The 19307-nt window shown below is 44.3% G+C and overlaps 1 protein-coding gene across 1 annotated transcript in view; it reads left to right on the top strand.

The window, feature by feature from the left end:
* Positions 1 to 19307, top strand: part of FYCO1 (FYVE and coiled-coil domain autophagy adaptor 1) — a 238226-nt gene that overhangs the window by 183897 nt on the left and 35022 nt on the right. The gene's annotated exons all lie outside the window — the stretch shown is intronic.

Genomic DNA, 19307 nt, shown 5'->3' with positions numbered 1-19307 from the left:
CGGTAGCTCGGGAGTTCTTGGCTTCCATGACGGCCTTGGACCTGACTCAAGTAGTGGATGGCCCCACTCACATCGGGGGTGGCACACTGGACCTGATTTTTGTCTCTGGTCAATGGTCGAGAGATCTGGACTTAAAGGAAATAGTCATTGAACCTTTGTCATGGTCAGATCACTCTCCTTCGCCTGGACTTTCTGACCGCTACCCAACACCGCAGGGAGACGGAACCATTACGTTGGTACCGTCCCAGGCGCCTGATGGACCCAGAGAGGTTCCGGACGGAGCTTGGGCCATTTCCTGAGGGTCTGGCTCACGGCACGGCAGAGGAACTGGCTGCAGCCTGGGAACGGGCTGCGGCCGGGGCCTTAGACCGTGTCGTGCCTTTGCGGCCTCTGACCCGGCGTAGATCCCAACCGGCTCCTTGGTTCTCCGAGGAGCTGAGGGGGATGAAACGCCGGAGAAGACGCCTAGAGAGTTCCTGGAGGTCCAGCCGGTCAGAGGTTGATCGGACACTAGTTAGATCCTATACTAGGACCTACCTAGTGGCACTGAGGGAAGCGAGGCGTTGCTCGCCTCCTCCCTCATTGCGTCGGCAGATAACCGCCCAGCCGCCTTGTTTGGGTGACCCGCTCCTCCTCCACCAGGGGAGCGGGATGACCCGCTGCAGGACGTGCTGAGGAGTTTAACGGTTATCTATACGATAAAATCGTTCAGCTGAAGGACGGTCTGGACCAAGATTGCAGCGATTCGGACGGGGCGTCTGAGGCGGTCTTGGTGATGTTGTGTGGGATGAGTTTGACCCTGTGACTCCGAGGACATGGACAGGTTGCTGGGTAGACTGAATGCCACCACATGTTTACTGGACCCGTGCCCTCCTGGCTGGTGCTGGCCACTCAGGAGGTGACACGAGGCTGGCTCCAGGGATTACGAGTGCTTCTTTGTTGGAGGAGTCTTTCCGGCCGCCTTGAAAGAGGCGGTGGTGAGGCCCTCCTCAAGAAGCCTTCCTGACCCGCTGTTTTAGGTAATTATCGTCCAGTCTCCAACCCGCCGGCGAAGGTTGTAGAGAGTATGGTGGCATATCAGTTTCCCTTCACCTGGAGGAAACTGTCTATCTGGACCCGTTCAGTCCGGCTTCCGCCCGGTTACAGCACTGAGACGGCTTTGGTCGCGTTGGTGGATGATCTCTGGAGGGCCAGGGATAGGGGTTATTCCTCTGCCCTGGTCCTATTAGACCTCTCAGCGGCTTTCGATACCATCGACCATGGTATCCTGCTGCGCCGGTTGGGGGGATTGGGAGTGGGAGGCACCGTTTATCGGTGGTTCTCCTCCTATCTCTCCGACCGGTCGCAGACGGTGTTGACGGGGGGGCAGAGGTGGGCCCCCCGGGGCCTCACCTGTGGGTGCCGCGGGGTCGATTCTCTCGCCTTTGTTCAACATCTATATGAAGCCGCTGGGTGAGATCATCAGTGGCTTCGTGTGAGGTACCAGCTGTGCGCTGATGACACCCAGCTGTACTTTTCCACCGGGCCACCCCAATGAAGCCATTGAAGTGCTGTCCCGGTGTCTGGAGGCCGTACGGGTCTGGATGGGGAGGAACAGGCTCAAGCTCAATCCCTCCAAGACGGAGTGGCTGTGGATGCCGGCATCCCGGTACAGTCAGCTGAGTCCGCGGCTGACTGTCGGGAGCGAGTCATTGGCCCCGGTGGAGAGGGTGCGCAATTTGGGCGTTCTCCTGGATGAACGGCTGTCTTTTGAAGACCATTTGACGGCCGCCTCCAGGAGAGCTTTCCACCAGGTTCGCCTGGTGCGCCAATTGCGCCCCTTTCTAGACCGGGATGCCTTGTGCACAGTCACTCACGCCCTTGTGACGTCTCGTCTGGACTACTGCAATGCTCTCTACATGGGGCTCCCCTTGAGGGGCATCCGGAGGCTACAGTTAGTCCAGAATGCAGCTGCGCGGGTGATTGAGGGAGCCCCTCGTGGCTCCCGAGTGACACCTATCCTGCGTCGGCTGCACTGGCTACCTGTGGCCTTCCGGGTGCGCTTCAAGGTGTTGGTGAATGTCTTTAAAGCGCTCCATGGCATAGGGCCGGGATATTTACGGGACCGCCTGCTGCTACCGAATACCTCTCACCGACCCGTGCGCTCTCACAGAGAGGGCTCCTCAGGGTGCCGTCGGCGCAACAGTGTCGTCTGGCGGCACCCAGGGGAAGGGCCTTCTCTGTTGGGGGCTCCGCCCTCTGGAACGAACTCCCCTGGACTTCGTCAACTTCCGGACCTCCGAACCTTTCGCATGAGCTTAAAACCTACTTATTCATCTGCGCTGGACTGGGTTAGTGTTTTAATGGGTTTTAATGGGTTTTTAGCTCCAAATTTTAATCCTGGCCAATTTTAATAAGTTTTTTAATTGTATTTTAATTTGTATTTATTGTATTGTATTTTTACCTGGCTGTGAACCGCCCTGAGTCCTTCGGGAGAAGGGCGGTATACAAATTTAAATAATAAATAAATTTAAATAATAAATTGGTGAGAGGCATTCGGTGGCAGCAGACGGTCCCGTAAGTAGCCCGGCCCTATGCCATGGAGCGCTTTGAAGATCATTACCAAAACCTTGAAGCGCACCCGGAAGGCCACAGGCAGCCAGTGCAGTCTGCGCAGGAGAGGTGCTACGTGGGAGCCACGAGGGGCTCCCTCTATCACCCGCGCAGCCGCATTCTGAACTACCTGGAGTCTCCGGGTGCTCCTCAAGGGGAGCCCCATGTAGAGAGCATTGCAGTAATCCAGACGAGATGTCACGAGAGCATGAGTGACCGTGCATAGGGCATCACGGTCTAGAAAGGGGCGCAACTGGTGAACCAGGCGAACCTGGTGGAAAGCTCTCCTGGAGACGGCCGTCAAATGGTCTTCGAAAGACAGCCGTCCATCCAGGAGGACACCCAAGTTGCGCACCCTCTCCATTGGGGCCAATGACTCGCCCCCAACAGTCAGCCGCGGCTGCAGCTGACTGTACCGGGATGCCGGCATCCACAGCCACTCCGTCTTGGAGGGATTGAGCTTGAGCCTGTTTCTCCCCATCCAGACCCGTACGGCTTCCAGACACCGGGACAACACCTCGATGGCTTCGTTGGGGTGGTCCGGTGTGGAAAAGTACAGCTGAGTGTCGTCAGCATACAGCTGGTACCTCACACTGATGATCTCACCCAGCGGCTTCATATAGATGTTGAACAAGAGGGGCGAGAGAATCGACCCCTGAGGCACCCCACAAGTAAGGCGTCTCGGGGCCGACCTCTGCCCCCCCGTCAACACCGTCTGCGACCGATCGGAGAGATAGGAGGAGAACCACCGATGAACGGTGCCTCCCACTCCCAATCCCTCCAACCGGTGCAGCAGGATACCATGGTCGATGGTATCAAAAGCCGTTGAGAGGTCTAATAGGACCAAGGCAGAGGAATAACCCCTATCCCTGGCCCTCCAGAGATCATCCATTAGGGGGCCAGGCCAAACCAGGCCAAAAAGGCAGGCCGAAACGTCCTCCTCCTCTCCGATATCGACGGGATCGTAGTTGTCCTTGCGACAGGGGAGATCTTGTGGCAGGAAAGCCAGGCCAAAAATAGGCCAAACCGCCCTCCTTACCTCCGGTATCGCCCCCTCCCTCCGATATCGAGGGGACCGCCGTTGTTAATCGCAGGAGAATCCTTAAGGTAGAAAAGAATGGGGAGCAAGCCAGGGAAAGCTGGGGGGGGGCAGCACGCCGACCGAACGCCGACCAAAACACCACCTCCTCCCCGACATCTATAATAGCCGCTGTCATTCGCCGATCGCCCTCCCGGCCCGTTCTCAGCAGCCGCGGGTCCTAAAAGGTCCACAGACCTCTCCCGCGGCTGCGAGGAAGATCGTCTACTGGGCTGGGGGGCGAAAACAGCTAGACGAGCGGCCACGACGATGCCATCTGCCGGGCGATCTCAAATCCGCCGACCTGAATTTTACAGCAGCGCCATCTTGCGCATGCGCAGGAGCCTTTTTTTTAGAGCCTTTATTAGAATAGCAGTTACAGTATAAAGAAGAAAAGTGAAACATGTAGAAAAAAGAGATATACAAAAATTATCACCATATAAAAAATGAAATATACAAAAATTATCACATCAGTTAATACTTAGTTGGGTAACCAGGGACGTCTGGTGATGCTTTCAGGATGGCGCAGAGGGAAAAGAATGATGTCCATTCTTTGACTCTGTTTATTTCATGCTTGGAGACCCTTCGAAGGTGTGTTGAAGGCTTGGAGAGCCACACAAAACAGAAGGGAAGCCCAGGGGTCAGCGAGGTGGTGTGCAACCACCCACTGGAATGAGGGAAACCCTCTTTAACCCAGTGCGAATGGGTCCTATCTCATTTTGACATGGCGGACCCGAGGCCATGACAGCGTACAGTAGAATTGGAAGAGAAAATTTAATCAGCAGACTGTCCATTCCTACTGGTGAGAGACTCCCATATGTGTAGCGGTTGAAACTTGTTAAAGTGAGTAAAAGCAAAATATTTGGCAAAACACAAGAGAGCTCCAGCAAAAAACCGACGGCGATTTAAAGAGATGAGCCGTGACTAAACAAAAGTAACTGCCGAGAGAGGAATTGAAAGAAAAAGAAAGATCGAAAATAGACTGTAAAAGGGAGAGTGAGAGCGAGCGAGTGGAGGAAGAGAAGGAGGAACAAAGGAAGAGAAAGAGAAAAGAAGAACCCATATTTTAAAAATTGATAAGAAAAAGGGTGGCTGGAGAAAGACGATCAAAGACAGGAGAACAGGCGACCAGGGAAAATAGAGAGCCTAAGGAGAGAAGTCTGAAGAGGAGTAGAGGATTAGACAGAGTTGTGAATAAATAAACTGAGAATGGTGTTTGGCAGAGAAAAACAGGTATATATACAAAAGTGAAAACAGAATAGTTGAAATAACCCAAACTTTAATAGCGGATATAAAGTTAAAGGGACAGTGAGAAGATGGTGAGAGGGTGGCAAGGAAAAGAAAAGAGAGAGGAACTGTAAAGACTGAGAAATCCAGACATAACAGAGCATCAGGAAACTTGGAAAAACCAGAAAGTTAAAGTAGAGGGCGTGCTTCGAGTGGAATAGCAAATAGATTGTTATATTGTTACATTATAGTCTGTGATTAACATTTTGGTAATAGGATACTTTCTAAATAGTGATGTCATAATATTGTTCTTGTAATCTTTGTAGTACAGTTGTATTTACAAACATATAGTGAGATTGATATAGATAGTAATTTATGGTTAGTCAGATTGTGTTGAAGGTATTGCATTTAATATAGAATTACTTATAATTAATATTTATTAGAAATTAAGGATATCTACGATAATTATGTTAGCTTAATTTAATTTAATCAACTAAATCAATTCAGTTGGTAACTATAGAGGAACTATTTGAAGTGATTTATAATTATACCATATTGTATTGTACACTCTTATAATTGATTTATAGTTATAAATCAATAGATTATAAATGAGATGGACGAAGTGTATAGAGTCCAAATTAATTATGCAAAGTACCACCATCTACCCAGGGAAGTACACATCAGGTTTGCACGTAAGAAGGTTCGAGACATTATCTATAGAATTACAAGCGACAAACCAATGAAAAAGAGATCATAACATTGAAGCAAGTCCCCAGGCGGATTCGAGAACAAAGGAATGATTATTGGTTCTTAGCATCTCTACTGAACAGAAGGAAAATTCTATTTCAGTGGATCATTCCAGAGGGAATGTCGATAATCTGGCAGGGCAAAAGAATTAAAATCGATGATTTAGATAAAGCCCAAGAATTATATGACCAACTGATGGGGATGGAGGAAGATTCTAGTAGTATAGAGAGATTAGAAACACCCAGTTTAGAAGAACAGAGACAAGAATCCGGGGACGAAGATGTGGAAGAAAGAACCAAGATAAAAAAGGATAACCAAGAAGGGGTACTAGGACTAGAGCACAAAGAATTACAACAACAAATAGAAACCACAGACCAGCAGATATTTAAGAAAATAGAGAAAGAAACTAAATTACTATCAATAAATGTGAACAGATTGAATGACCAGTGAAAAGGAAAAAAATACTTACAAGATTAACGAAACAGAATGTAGATATCATATACCTCCAAGAGGCGCACATTAAAAAACAAGACCAGAAATATTTGGAATATAATAAGTTGGGGAATTTGTATGCAGCACTGGCAGAGGAAAAAAAAGAGAGGGGTCATGGTATATATTAGAAAAGAAATAAAAACAAATGTAACTTATGAGGACCCTAAGGGAAAAGTATTATTACTTGAATTAATAATAGGGGAAGTTAAATGCCATTAGTTAATATATATGCTCCCAATTAGAATCAGTGGGAATTCTATAAGAAAATACATAAAAAATTATTGAGACAGGTTGTAAAAATATATGTATAGTGGAGGACTACAACGGAATAATAGATATAAAAAAAGATTATATTAGTGGGAAGAAAAAAGAGAAAAAAAGGAATGTATTACCAAAAACTTTTTTTGATATGGTGGAAGAGCTAAACTTGATCGATGTGTGGAGAACCTTAAATCCCAAAGAGAAAAAAATACTTTTTATTCTAACCCGCATAAATCCTTTTCAGGAATTGATACGGTATGGGCAAACAGAGAAGTAAAGAGGTAGAAAATGTAGAGATTCTCCCAACTATTTGGGCAGATCATAACCCCTTGAGAATAATATGGAAAGGTCAAAAAAAGAAAGTCAGAAGATGGACCTTAAACTCACAAATACTACAAGAGAAGAATTGACCCTATTCCTCGAGGTAAATATTAAACAACACACTTCTTTGAAGAATCTATGGGACACAATAAAAGCATATACTTTGAGGAAGTACATGGAATAACAATAACATATTTGGCAAAGAGGAATAAGGAAAAACCGAAACAACAGGACATGCTAGTGAAAGAATTAGAACAGCTAGGTAAAAAAAATTCAAATAAGGCCAGGTGATGTACAACTAAGTGAAGAACTAACATTAGTTAAACATAGTTAAAACGTAATAGTACAAACAGAACACATTAAAAACATTAAATATGTGAAACAATACCAGTGTGAGAATGCAAACAAGCTGGGGAGGTGGTTGGCATACAAATTTAAAAAAGAAAAGGAAAGTAGAATAATACATCAACTGCAGGATGAGGTAGGAAATCTATAAAATGAAGGAGAAGAAATTAAAAGGATTGCATTAAAATATTTTGAGAATTTATACAATCAGGAGGAAATTGAGATAGAAAAAATAAATGACTATTTAAAAGAGGAAAGTATGCCCACCTTGGAGGAAGAAAAAAAAATGTTCCTAGATAGGGAAATAACACTGACAGAGCTAAAAGATGCGATCCAAAGACAAAAAAACAATAAAACCCTGGGACCGGGAGAATTTTATAAAAACATGGATGAACTATTAGAACCTATATTTTAGAACTGTATAATGAGGTCCTGCTGGAAGCAAAAATGCCTGTCTCATGGAGAGAAGCATATATCACAGTGATCATGAAAGAAGGTACTGATGCAAATCAAATTCAAAATTACAGGCCAATTTCACTTTTGAATGCAGATTACAAGATCTTTATGGCTATCATAGCAGGAAGGATGAACGGAATATTGAATGAGATTATTCACTCTGACCAAAATGGCTTTCTCCCATTTGGACAAATTAGAGATAACACAAGAACAGTACTGAACATATTAGAATGTTACGAGGCGCATCCAGAAAAACAAGTTGCATTTATTTATTTATTTATTTATTTATTTATTTATTTATTTATTTATTTATTTATTTATTTATTTATTTATTTATTTATTTATTTATTTATTTATTTATTTATTTATTTATTTATTAGATTTGTATACCGCCCTTCTCCCGAAGGACTCAGGGCGGTTCACAGCCAATAAAAATACAAAAAATACATATAACACAGGTTAAAAACAGTATAAAAAACTAATTCAATATATGGCCTAAAAATTAGAATAAAGTTAAAAAACCCATTTAAAAAAACTCCTTTTAAAAACTCCTTTTAAGCTAACCCTGCGCGCTGAAACAGAAGCGTCTTTAGCTTGCGGCGAAAGGTCCCGAGGTCGGGGAGTTGACAAAGCCCCGGAGGCAGCTCATTCCAGAGGGCAGGAGCCCCCACAAAGAAGGCCCTCCCCCTGGGGGTCGCCAGCCAACATTGTTTGGCCGATGGTACCCGGAGGAGGCCCTCTCTGTGGGAGTGCACAGGTCGATGGGAGGCGACTGGTGGCAGTAGGCGGTCCCGTAGGTAACCCGGTCCTATGCCATGGAGCGCTTTAAAGGTGGTGACCAACACCTTGAATTGGACTCGGAAGACCACTGGGAGCCAGTGCAGCTTGCGCAGGAGAGGTGTCACATGGGAGCCGCGAGGTGCTCCCTCTATCACCCGCGCAGCCGCATTCTGGACCAGTTGGAGCTTCCGGGTGCCCTTCAGGGGGAGCCCCATGTAGAGAGCATTGCAGTAATCCACGCGGGATGTAACAAGGGCATGAGTGACCGTGCAAAGGGAAACCCGGTCCAGAAAGGGACGCAACTGGCTTATCAGGCAAACCTGATAAAAAGCTCCCATGGCGACGGCCATCATATGTTCTTCTAAAGACAGCCGTGCATCCAGGAGGACGCCCAGATTGCGAACCCTCTCCGGGGGGTCTAACGACTCACCCCCAGCAGTCAGCGATGGAATCAGCTGACTGTGCCGGGCTGCCGGCATCCACAGCCACTCGGTCTTGGAGGGATTGAGTCGGAGCCTGTTTCTCCCCATCCAGACCCGTACGGCTTCCAGACACTGGGACAACACTTCAAGGGCCTCATTGGGGTGATTAGGGATGGAACAGCTGAGTGTCATCAACGTACAGATGACAACTCACCCCAAAACCACGGATGATCTCACCCAGCGGCTTCATATAGATGTTGAACAGAAGAGGCGAGAGAACCGACCCTTGTGGCACCCCACACAAGAGGCGCCTCGGGGCCAATCTCTGCCCTCCTGTCAACACCGTCTGCGACCAGTCGGAGAGGTAGGAGGAGAACCACCGATAAACGGTGCCCCCCCTCCAAGCCCCCCGAGCCATCGCAGCAGGATACCATGGTCGATGGTATCAAAAGCCGCTGAGAGATCTAATAGGACTAGGACAGAGGAGCAACCTCTGTCCCGAGCCCTCCAGAGATCATCGACCAATGCGACCAAGGCCGTCTCCGTGCTGTAACCAGGCCGGAAAACAGACTGGAACGGGTCCAGATAGACAGTTTCATCCAGGTACTGAGGGAACAGTCGTGCAACCACACTCTCAACAACCTTCGCCACAAAACGAAGGTTGGAGACAGGACAGTAATTTGCTAAAACAGCTGGATCCAGGGAGGGCTTCTTCTTTTTTTTTTTTATAAATAATTTTTTATTTCCATTTTTCAACATCATATTTATGTACAAACTATTATCCATCATTAATCATTCATTTTTATTTATTACTAATTCAGGCCTGCCCGACTGCCACTTCCTTACTACACAACTTCCCTCTCTACCCTCTACTACTTTCCCTTATCCTTCATCCCCTTCACTTTACTACTTCCTCTCCTCCTTCTCCACTCCTCCCTTCTTCCACCCTATCTAACCCTCTTATTCCCTCCTCCCTTCTTCCACCCTATCTAACCCTCTTATTCCCCTCCTCCTTTTCTACACTTTCCTATCTACTTTCTTCCCTCCTTCTACTCCTCTCTCCTTTTCTTTCTGAAATGGCAGTCGAGCATCCCCAATATCATTTTAAATTTTTTAATTTCATATCTTCGAAAGTTACTGTACATTAATAATCAGTCCATGTATCACTTGTTGATTCATTTCGCCCCCCCTTCCCCCACTCCTCCCCTTCCCCCAGACTTCCCAGAGCAAATACCGGGTATTATAACCAACAATCACAAGCTAAAGTATACAAAATATACATAACCTCCCACCTTAAAAATTTAAAACTATAGATCCTCACAATAAAAATAAAAAGATAGGAAAGAATAATAAAAAGAAAAGAAACAATACCAACTTCACATATTGCTTCTTCTTACAGTCCATTTTTTAAAATTAATCCATCTTCTCAAATTCAATTTTTTTCTTTTCCCACTTATATATTCCTTCAAATTTCATGTCCATTTCTCAAATTACAGTCCATCTTCTCGAACTCAAATTTTTATCACTTATTTATTTCTTCAATTGCCATAGCATTTAATGTCCATTCTTCTTACAGTCCAATTTAAAATTAGTCCATCTTCTAAAGTTCAAATTTTTATTTATTTTTTCATACTTGTATATTCCTTCAAATTTCATAAGTCCATTTCTTAAATTACAATCCAGCTTCTCAAATTCAGGTTTTCATCACTTATATATTTCTTCAATTGTCATAAGATTTAGTATTCAATCTTCCAATACTACTCCATCAATCAAATATCAAGCAAATAATCATTTAGACTACATCCACAATATAACAGTAAACAATTAAAATCATTACATCCACATTATCTAAAATTCATAAATTTCACTTTCCAACCTTCACAATTGAGTAATATCATCCTATAGATTTATACCATACAAATAGCAAATAACACAAATCCTATAATTTATATCCTAAACAAATCAATTCCAAAATTAACCATAATCATCCTATTCACATCTTAAACATTCCTCCCCGCTCCCATTCTATTTTCCATCATTTCCAAACCAGTTAACTTAGCATCTAACAACAAAGGATTCCCACTCTTTAAAACATTAATATAAAAATGTCTCGCTTTCATAACTGAATTAAGAAAATACTTTCTACCTCTAAAATTCACTGACAAACCCATTGGGACTTCCCATCTAAAATGTATCTGATATTTCTTAAACTCATCCACCAAAAAAGCAAATTCTCTTCTGTTTCTTAACATTTTAGGAGGAATTTCCTTCATCATTTTATATCTTGTCCCAATATCTGAAATTTATTTTTATAAAAGGCTTGCAAAATTTCATACCTAACCTTTTTAGTTGTAAAATAAATAACCACATCCCTAGGTACTCTATTTTGTCTTGCCCACCAAGAATTAACACGATAAATTCTTTCAATATTAGTCTCAAAATCTTCTGGCTCCACACCCTTTATCTGTGCAAAGGCTTGCGTAAAAATCTCCTTTAAATTTTCCTTCCTATTTTGTTTCAACCCCCTCACCCTTATAGCATATTCCATTAATCTATATTGTAATATTACTCTTTCTTCATCTGCCCTATCTACCTTTGCCTTTATATCTTCCATCTTATTATCTAAGTTCCAATTGTTTTGATCTTTTTGAATTTCTTCTATTTTCCTTTGCAGCTCTAAATTAGCTTTATTAAATTCTGCAAGATCATCCTGCATCTGAATACAAGAACTTAATATTTGCAATTGCATCCTTTACCATTTTCATTTCCTCTTCTGCTCTTCCACCACTTCCTTGAAATCCAACATCTCTTTCTCTATTTCATCAAATTTTGATCTATTTCTAAAAGTGACTCTCCAAAACTCCTGTAAAAATTTCTTACTTCCTTTTTGATTTCTTCTTTTAATTTTTGAATCTGAGCTGAAGAAATTTCAAAGTTTTTAATAACTTTTGGCACTATTTGCTTAAAAGCCATTTTTTAAAAAAAGGATAACTTAATAATAGACCAAGAAAAAGAAAGAAAAAAAATTATAAAAGAAAGTTTCAAAAAACTTATCTTCTAAATCACTATAATCCCAAGGAAGAAGAAAAAATATAAATCATAAGATTCTCATTTCTTCCAATTAGTCAGTATCTTCCTATATATCTTCTTTTTCAACACACTTTTAGCACTATTTGCTTAAAAGCCATTTTTTTTAAAATATAACTTAATAATAGGTCAAGAGAAAAGAAAAAATATTTAGAAAAGAAAAAATTTCAAAAAACCTTTCTTCTAAATCAGTATAATCCCAAAGAAAAAGAAAAGATATAAAACATAAAATTCTCATATCTTCCGTTTAGTCAGTATGTTTCTGTGTATCTTCTTTCTTCTATTTCAACACTAGCCATTAGTAAGCATTTCTACTTTCATTTTCAGAACACACATTCCACAAAACCGCCATTTGCTTTCTTCTCTCCTATCTTCGCAGCAAATAAATCCTCAGGGGCTCACAGTCTTCTTACAAACAGGTGCTAGAACGCCAGTTTCTGCTCCGTCCACGTTCCAATCCATCATTAAAGCAATTCCTGTCGTGGAAATTGGACGCTTCGTTTGTTTGCCATAAAGGCAAATGCCTCTCCTAGCCAGGAGCTTATCAGGTTATAGAAGGAGAACTTCCCACAAGCTTTAAAAGCTTATTAGGGCATCTCTACCTCAAACCTAATTGCTCAACTTTCCTCCTTTGCCCGAAGGAAAGAATCCAAGCTGTCGGACTCAGATTTATGATGTCCTGACAGCTTTATAGACTAGGGAGTTAGCAGCTAAATCATAGCTGCTTCTTCACGAAGCGGAGCCAAAACCGGAAGCCTCCAGGGAGGGCTTCTTGAGGAGGGGCCTCACCACCGCCTCTTTCAGGGCGGTAGGGAAGACACCCTCCACCAAGGAGGCGTTGACAATTCCCTGGAGCCAGCCTTGTGTAACCTCCTGTGTGGCCAGTACCAGCCAGGAGGGACACGGGTCCAATAAACATGTGGTCGCATTCAGTCTCCCCAGTATCCTGTCCATGTCCTCAGGAGCCACAGAGTCAAACTCCTCCCAGGTAGCAACCCCAAGACCTGCCCTTCCACCCCGCCCGGCTCTACCCAATCTGAGTCCAAACCTTCCCGAATCTGAGCGATTTTATCAAACAGATATTGTCCAAACTCCTCAGCACGTCCATGTAAGGAATCCTCCACTGCTCCCTGGAGCGAGTGGGTCATCCCAAACAGGGCGGCTGGCCGATTATCTGCCGATGCAATGAGAGTGGAAAAATATTCCCATTTTGCCACTCTCATCGCCACTAGATAGGTCTGAATTTGAGACCTTACTAGTGTCCTGTCAGCTTCGGACGGCTGGCCCTCCAGTTACTCTCTAGGCGTCTTCTCCGGCACTTCATCTCTCTCAGCTCCTCGGAATACCAAGGGGCTAGTCGAGATCGGCACCGGGTCAGAGGCCGCAAAGGCACAACGCGATCTAGAACCCCAGCAGCCGCCCTATCCTAGGCGGCGACTAGTTCTCCAGTCGAGCCGTGGGCTGAATCCTCAGGCAATGGCCCAAGCTCCCTTTGGAACCTCTCTGGGTCCATTAGGCGCCTGGGACGGAACCAGCGAGTCGGTTTCGTCTCCCTGCGGTGAGGGCTGGTGGTTCGAAAGTCGAGCTGAAGGAGCGAATGGTCTGACCATGACAGGGGTCTAGTAACTAAATCCCCTAACTCCAGATCATTCAACCACTGTCCAGAGACAAAAATCAAGTCCAGAGTGTTTCCCCCAATGTGGGTGGGACCATTCACTAACTGGGTCAGGTCCAAGGCTGTCATGGAAGCCATGAACTCCCGAGCCGATGCGGATGCCACCCCAACCGACGGCAGGTTGAAGTCCCCCATGACCATAAGTCTTGGGGTTTCAACCGCCGTCCCGGTGATCACATCCAGCAGCTCGGGCAGAGTTTCTGTCACGCAGCAAGGAGCCAGATACGTGATCAGCAAACCCACCTGTTTCCCCAGGCCCTACTTCACAAGGAGGGACTCACATCCATCTATCTGTGGAACAGTGATCTCCCTCGGCTCTAAACTCTCGTTAATAATAACTGCCATCCCTCCACCCCTACCCTGGGCCCTCAGCTGATGGAATGCACGGAAACCCGGTGGGCACATTTCTACCAGGGGAACCCCCACCCCTTCTGTGCCCAACCAGGTCTCTGAAATGCCCATCAGGTCCGCGCCCCCCTCCTGTATAAGATCAAAAATGAGGGGGGCTTTATTTACCATGAACCTGGCATTGTACAACATCAGCTGAAGGCCCAGCCTCTGAGGATTCAAGCCACTCGGGGAACAGGAAAAGTCCGGGGGACCGGAGTGCACGATCGCTCGCAAACAGCAAGCACGCACTCCCTGAACATGATACGGGCCCCCGCTTCTGCCATATCTGCCCCTCCCAATTACTGTGCAGATGGAACAGCCCTTATGGTCTCGAGCTCTAGCCTCCTCTTCTACCTCCGAACCGATAGTGTCCATTCCGTGAGCCTTCACAGGGTCTAGCAACGGCCCTGATAGGTTGCCCCCAAGACCTATCTTAGCCTTCCCACCCCTCCCAATATTTAAATTATTTAAAAAATTCTTATAAAACAAATCTAAAAAGCCCCTAAGCCTCTTCTTGGCTGCATGCCACCTCTCGGGATTCCAAAATCCGTCATCAAGGTAGGCCCTCAATAGAGTGGAGGGCCATATCTGCGAGAGGGGGGAATCTTGCAGATCAAGGAGTTGCGATTTTGAGTACATCACGGAGTATTATGAAGACTGGCGGATGGTAAAAAATCTTAACCTAGTCAGTCAAGATGGTAAACATGATGTCACGGCAGGACTCCGGCTGGAAAGCAGGGTTTAACTGTCTGGGTGGAAAACGATGACACCGGGTGACAGTGATGCCACAGGATGGCAGATTGTCACCGCCGTCGCCGTCATCGTAAACAACGCCAACTGCCGTCGGGAAACACCGCCACCATCATCATCGTCATCCCCTAAGTTCAGCCACTCGGACCTCAGGGAAAGCTCATGGAGGGAAGGATAACTACTGTTATCGCCAAAGGGACACCGCCCACCGTCGCCGCCACTGCCACCACAAGAGGCGCCACCGCCGTCATCGCCGTCGTCACCCTCTCCGCGGCAACAGGAGTCACACCAAAGGCCTCCAGGAGAGCTCTCAAGGGTCCATGGGACTCCATAGGAGGAGGGCGGCATTATCGTTGCCGCCATCATTGCCGCCGTTGTCATCACCACCACCGCCACAAGGGTTCTGCCGCTGCTGACAGCATCCGAAGCAGCCGAAAAACACCGACCTCCGCCCCAATTGTCCAGCCGGCTCCAGGGACTCCACGTGGACTCAACGGCTCCGCCATTGCCACCACCGCTGCCATCCCAAAGCTTTTGTTTTTCTGGATGCGCAGAAAGCATTTGATGATTTAAATTGGAAATATATGATTAGACAAATTGGAGAAATGAAATTCAGTGATAAATTTGAACAAATGATTGAAGCAATTTATTTATCTCAAAAAGCAAGTATGATAATAAATGGAGAAATTACAAAAACATTTGAAATCAAGAAAGGAGTCCACCAGGGATGCCCATTCTCACTTCTGTTTTTCATTTTGACTTGCTATTGAGTTGCTATTGACAAAAATTAGAGCAAATTCAGAGACTAAAGGAACCAAAATTAGAAAGGAAGAATATAAATTAAAGGTGTTTGCAGATGATCTGGTATTCTTTTTGGAAGACACAAAGCAAACAGGACCCATCTTAATACAGGACATAGAAAAATACGGGGGAGTAGCGGGCCTTAAAATTAATAAGACAAAAACAAAAATGATAGTTAAAAATGTAACAACACAACAGGAAAGAGAACTACAGAGTGCGAGAAAAATTAAATACTAAAAAATTAAATTACATAGGAATTTGGCTGACAGCGAGGTGTTCTTCAATTAAGGAAGACAATTACATAAAACTAATACAAAAAATAAAAATCGATTTGGAAAGATGGGGGCACTAAATTTATCTATACTGGGTCGAAGTGCAACAATTAAAATGAATATTCTTCCAAAATTACTATATTTTTTCCAAACTATACCCATAAAACTAGATAAGAAATTTTTTACAGAACTGAATCAAATTACAACAAAATTTATATGGGCAAAGAAAAAAGCAAGAATAAAACTATCAGATCTTCAGGATAGTAGAAACAGAGGTGGTTTAAGGCTCCCAGGTTGGCGATTTTATTATAAACCAGCAATTCTAGTTTGGATTAAAGAATGGATCAGTTTGAGATTAATCATGTAAGATTACTTACATTGCAAGGACTAGATTTAAAAAAAGGATAGCATGACTTCCTATGGGCTCATTCATATTTTTTTCAACATAAAGTACGAAAAGCTCTAATGCAAACATGACAAGAAATAAAGAAAAAACATTATATGAAAATCCCTAATTGGGTCTCGACAATGGAAGTAATGATTCATCCTAATATCCTGAATCTAAGTAAAATGGCAAAAAACAGCGAAATTCTAGACAACCAGGGGAATCTTAAAAATAGGCAAGAATTGGAAGAACAGGGAATAAATATAGATTGGTGCCCTTACTTACAATTAAAATCAAGATGTGTGTGTGTGTGTGTGTGTGTGTGTGTGTGTGTATGATAAAGAGTATCATGGAATTGAAATAATGTTGAAACAATTAGACAAAATATTGACTGGTCCGGCTGAAAAATTAATAACCAAAATTTATAACTATTTACTAGAATTCAATAAAGCTGAAGACATAGTAAAAGGAACTATGATAGCCTGGGCTAAAAATATTGGGCATAATATCGAATTATAGGATTGGGAAATAATTTGGAATAGAAATACAAACTAATCAGATCAGGAAAATACAAAGAAAATCAATATAAAATGTTTTACTATTGGTATTTAGCACCTTCTAGATTGGCAAAAATATATCCAAATTTAAGCCCCAATTGTTGGAAATGTGGACAAAAACAAGGTACCTTCTTTCATACATGGTAGTTATCCTTCGAAACGAAAAAATATTGGATGAAAATAGATAGTTGGATACAGGAAGTAACAGGCTTCCAGATAGAATACACACCAGAATTGTTTCTTCTAGGAATAATGAAAAGAAATATGAAAAAAACCCCATATATTATTCTACACTGACAACTGTTGCAAGATTGGCCTTCGCACAATGTTGGAGAAGCTCAAATATACCCTCTGAAGATTTAATAATTAAAAAACTTGGATTGCGCCGAGATGGACAAAATGACACTTGAACTGAAAGGATTGATGGACTCGGATTTTACATAATATGGGAGAAATGGTGTAATTGGATTGAAAATAGAAAAAAGAGAAAATAATAGATTGGAGATTTAGTAAAAGCGTATCGAGTATAAGTGAATACTAGTGTAATGATATGTAAATGGTCACAATCATGCACAAGAGTTGAATAAGAATTGTTTAATTGTAAAAAACACAATAAAAAATATTTAGTTGGTAACCTTTAGCATGAATTACGGCCTTAAAATTTTATTAAATTTTAAATTTTATTAACTAATTTTAAATGGGGTTTTTAGTTCATTGTATACTTTTCAGGCCAATTTTAAAATAAGTTTTTTAATTGCATTTTAAATTGTATATTGTACTATCTGTTTTATTTTTGCCTGTACACCGCCCTGAGTCCTTCGGGAGAAGGGCGGTATAAAAATCAAATAAATAAATAAAAATAAATAAATAAATACAATCTTCCCATGGAGTGGACCAAGTCTTTTAGTTCTGCAGCTGTGATAATGTGAAATCAAGATTGAATGATTGCTTTTATTAACTGGGTTTTATTGCTGGGTCACTTCTAACTAACAAGTTTCTTTAGTCGGCTCCATAGATTTTCAGTTGGGTTAAGGTCTGGGCCAGGGATCTGCAATCTTAAACATTCAAAGAGCCATTTGGATCTGTTCCCCACAGAAAAAAACCCACACCTGGAGCCAGAAAACCTGGGTGGGCATGGCCAATTCAACATCATTCACTCCCAGTCACATGACCACCTACCCAGCCAGTCTTTAGGGCAGAGAAACAGGAACCACAAAACCTTTTTCTCTCTCTCCCTCCACCTCTCTGTATCTATGTCTCTCTCTCCCCTCTCCCTGTATTTCTCTGTAACTCTCTCTCCCTATCTTCCCCTCTCTCCCCCTATATCTCTATGTCTCTCCCCCGTCTCTCTATATCACTCTCCAACTCTCCCTCTCTATCTCCCTCTCTCTGTATCTCTGTCTCTCTCCCACTCCCCCTTCTCTTCCCCTCTCTCCCCTCTCCCTGTATTTCTCTGTAACTCTCTCTCCCTATCTTCCCCTCTCTCCCCCTATATCTCTATGTCTCTCCCCCGTCTCTCTATATCACTCTCCAACTCTCCCTCTCTATCTCCCTCTCTCTGTATCTCTGTCTCTCTCCCACTCCCCCTTCTCTTCCCCTCTCCCTGTCCCCCCCCATATCTCTCTTTCCCCCTCTCTCTAACTCTGTCTGTGTCTGTGTGTCTGTGTCTGTGTGTGTGTATCTCCGTATCTCTCTCTCCCCTTCTCTGTATCTTTCTCTGTGTGTTTGTGTCTCTATGTCTCTCTCTCTCTGTGTGTGTGTGTGTGTGTGTGTATCTCTCTCTGTATCCGTGTCTGTGCCTGTGCCTCTTCTCACTCTCTCCGAAAGCCCAGCAAGCTCTCATTGGGGCTCTTTGCTACTGCTTTTCTTTCTTTTTGAAAATCCGGGCTGGCTGAGGAACGAGTGTGAAGCGCAGCGGAGGCTTCCCTTTGGGCAACTCTCCTCCTCTTCTCACGACCCTCTGTCCAGCTGTGGCGGGGCTGGGAGTGTGCACATGAGTGGGAAGACTCGTGCGCACACCCCCAAGTGAGCCAGCAGGCTTTGCCAAAGTGCTCGTTCCTCAGCCAGCCCAGATTTCCAAAAAGAAGAAACAAAAGCAGTAGCGAAGAGTCCCAAGGAGAGCTCGCCAGCTTGGCCCAGCCTCGGCTTTCCTGACCCCCGGGGTGGACGTGCAAGGTTCGGTGGGCCCATCCCCTTTCCGTTGTCCCCTCCTCCTAGATCCCATTCCCACCCTGCCAGCCCTCGTGTTAGCAAGACTGGTGTCAGTCACGGCCGGGTTGGGGCAGTGTCTCAGGGTGGAGAGCAGGTTGCGCATCTCCCCAAGCAACTGAGGCACACCCAGCATCAACAAGGGCCAAAAAAAGTTCCACCAAGAATAAGGCACCAGAGAATCAGCCCCGGCTGCTTCTCCACTACCCGCCATCGCCATTATCTTCTCAGGCCAGGCAAGGAGTGACAGAGGGAAAGGTGAGGGATGGGGCCAGCCAGTGTCTTGTGGCGTAGTTATTCTACTGTTATTGAGTTGATTATTCTAGTGATTGGGAAAGGCCCTAGGAATTTGGGTCTCAATTTCTTTGAGGGTTGTAAGGAGTGTAGGAATTTTGTGGACATGTAAACCTTATCAGCTATTTTAAATAGGTTTGGTTCTGTCCTTTTGTCAGCTTGGACTT

This window comes from Ahaetulla prasina, chromosome 4 (genome assembly GCF_028640845.1).
Source record: "Ahaetulla prasina isolate Xishuangbanna chromosome 4, ASM2864084v1, whole genome shotgun sequence".
Taxonomy (NCBI): Eukaryota; Metazoa; Chordata; class Lepidosauria; order Squamata; family Colubridae; genus Ahaetulla; species Ahaetulla prasina.
This window is presented reverse-complemented; position numbering and strand designations above follow the sequence as displayed.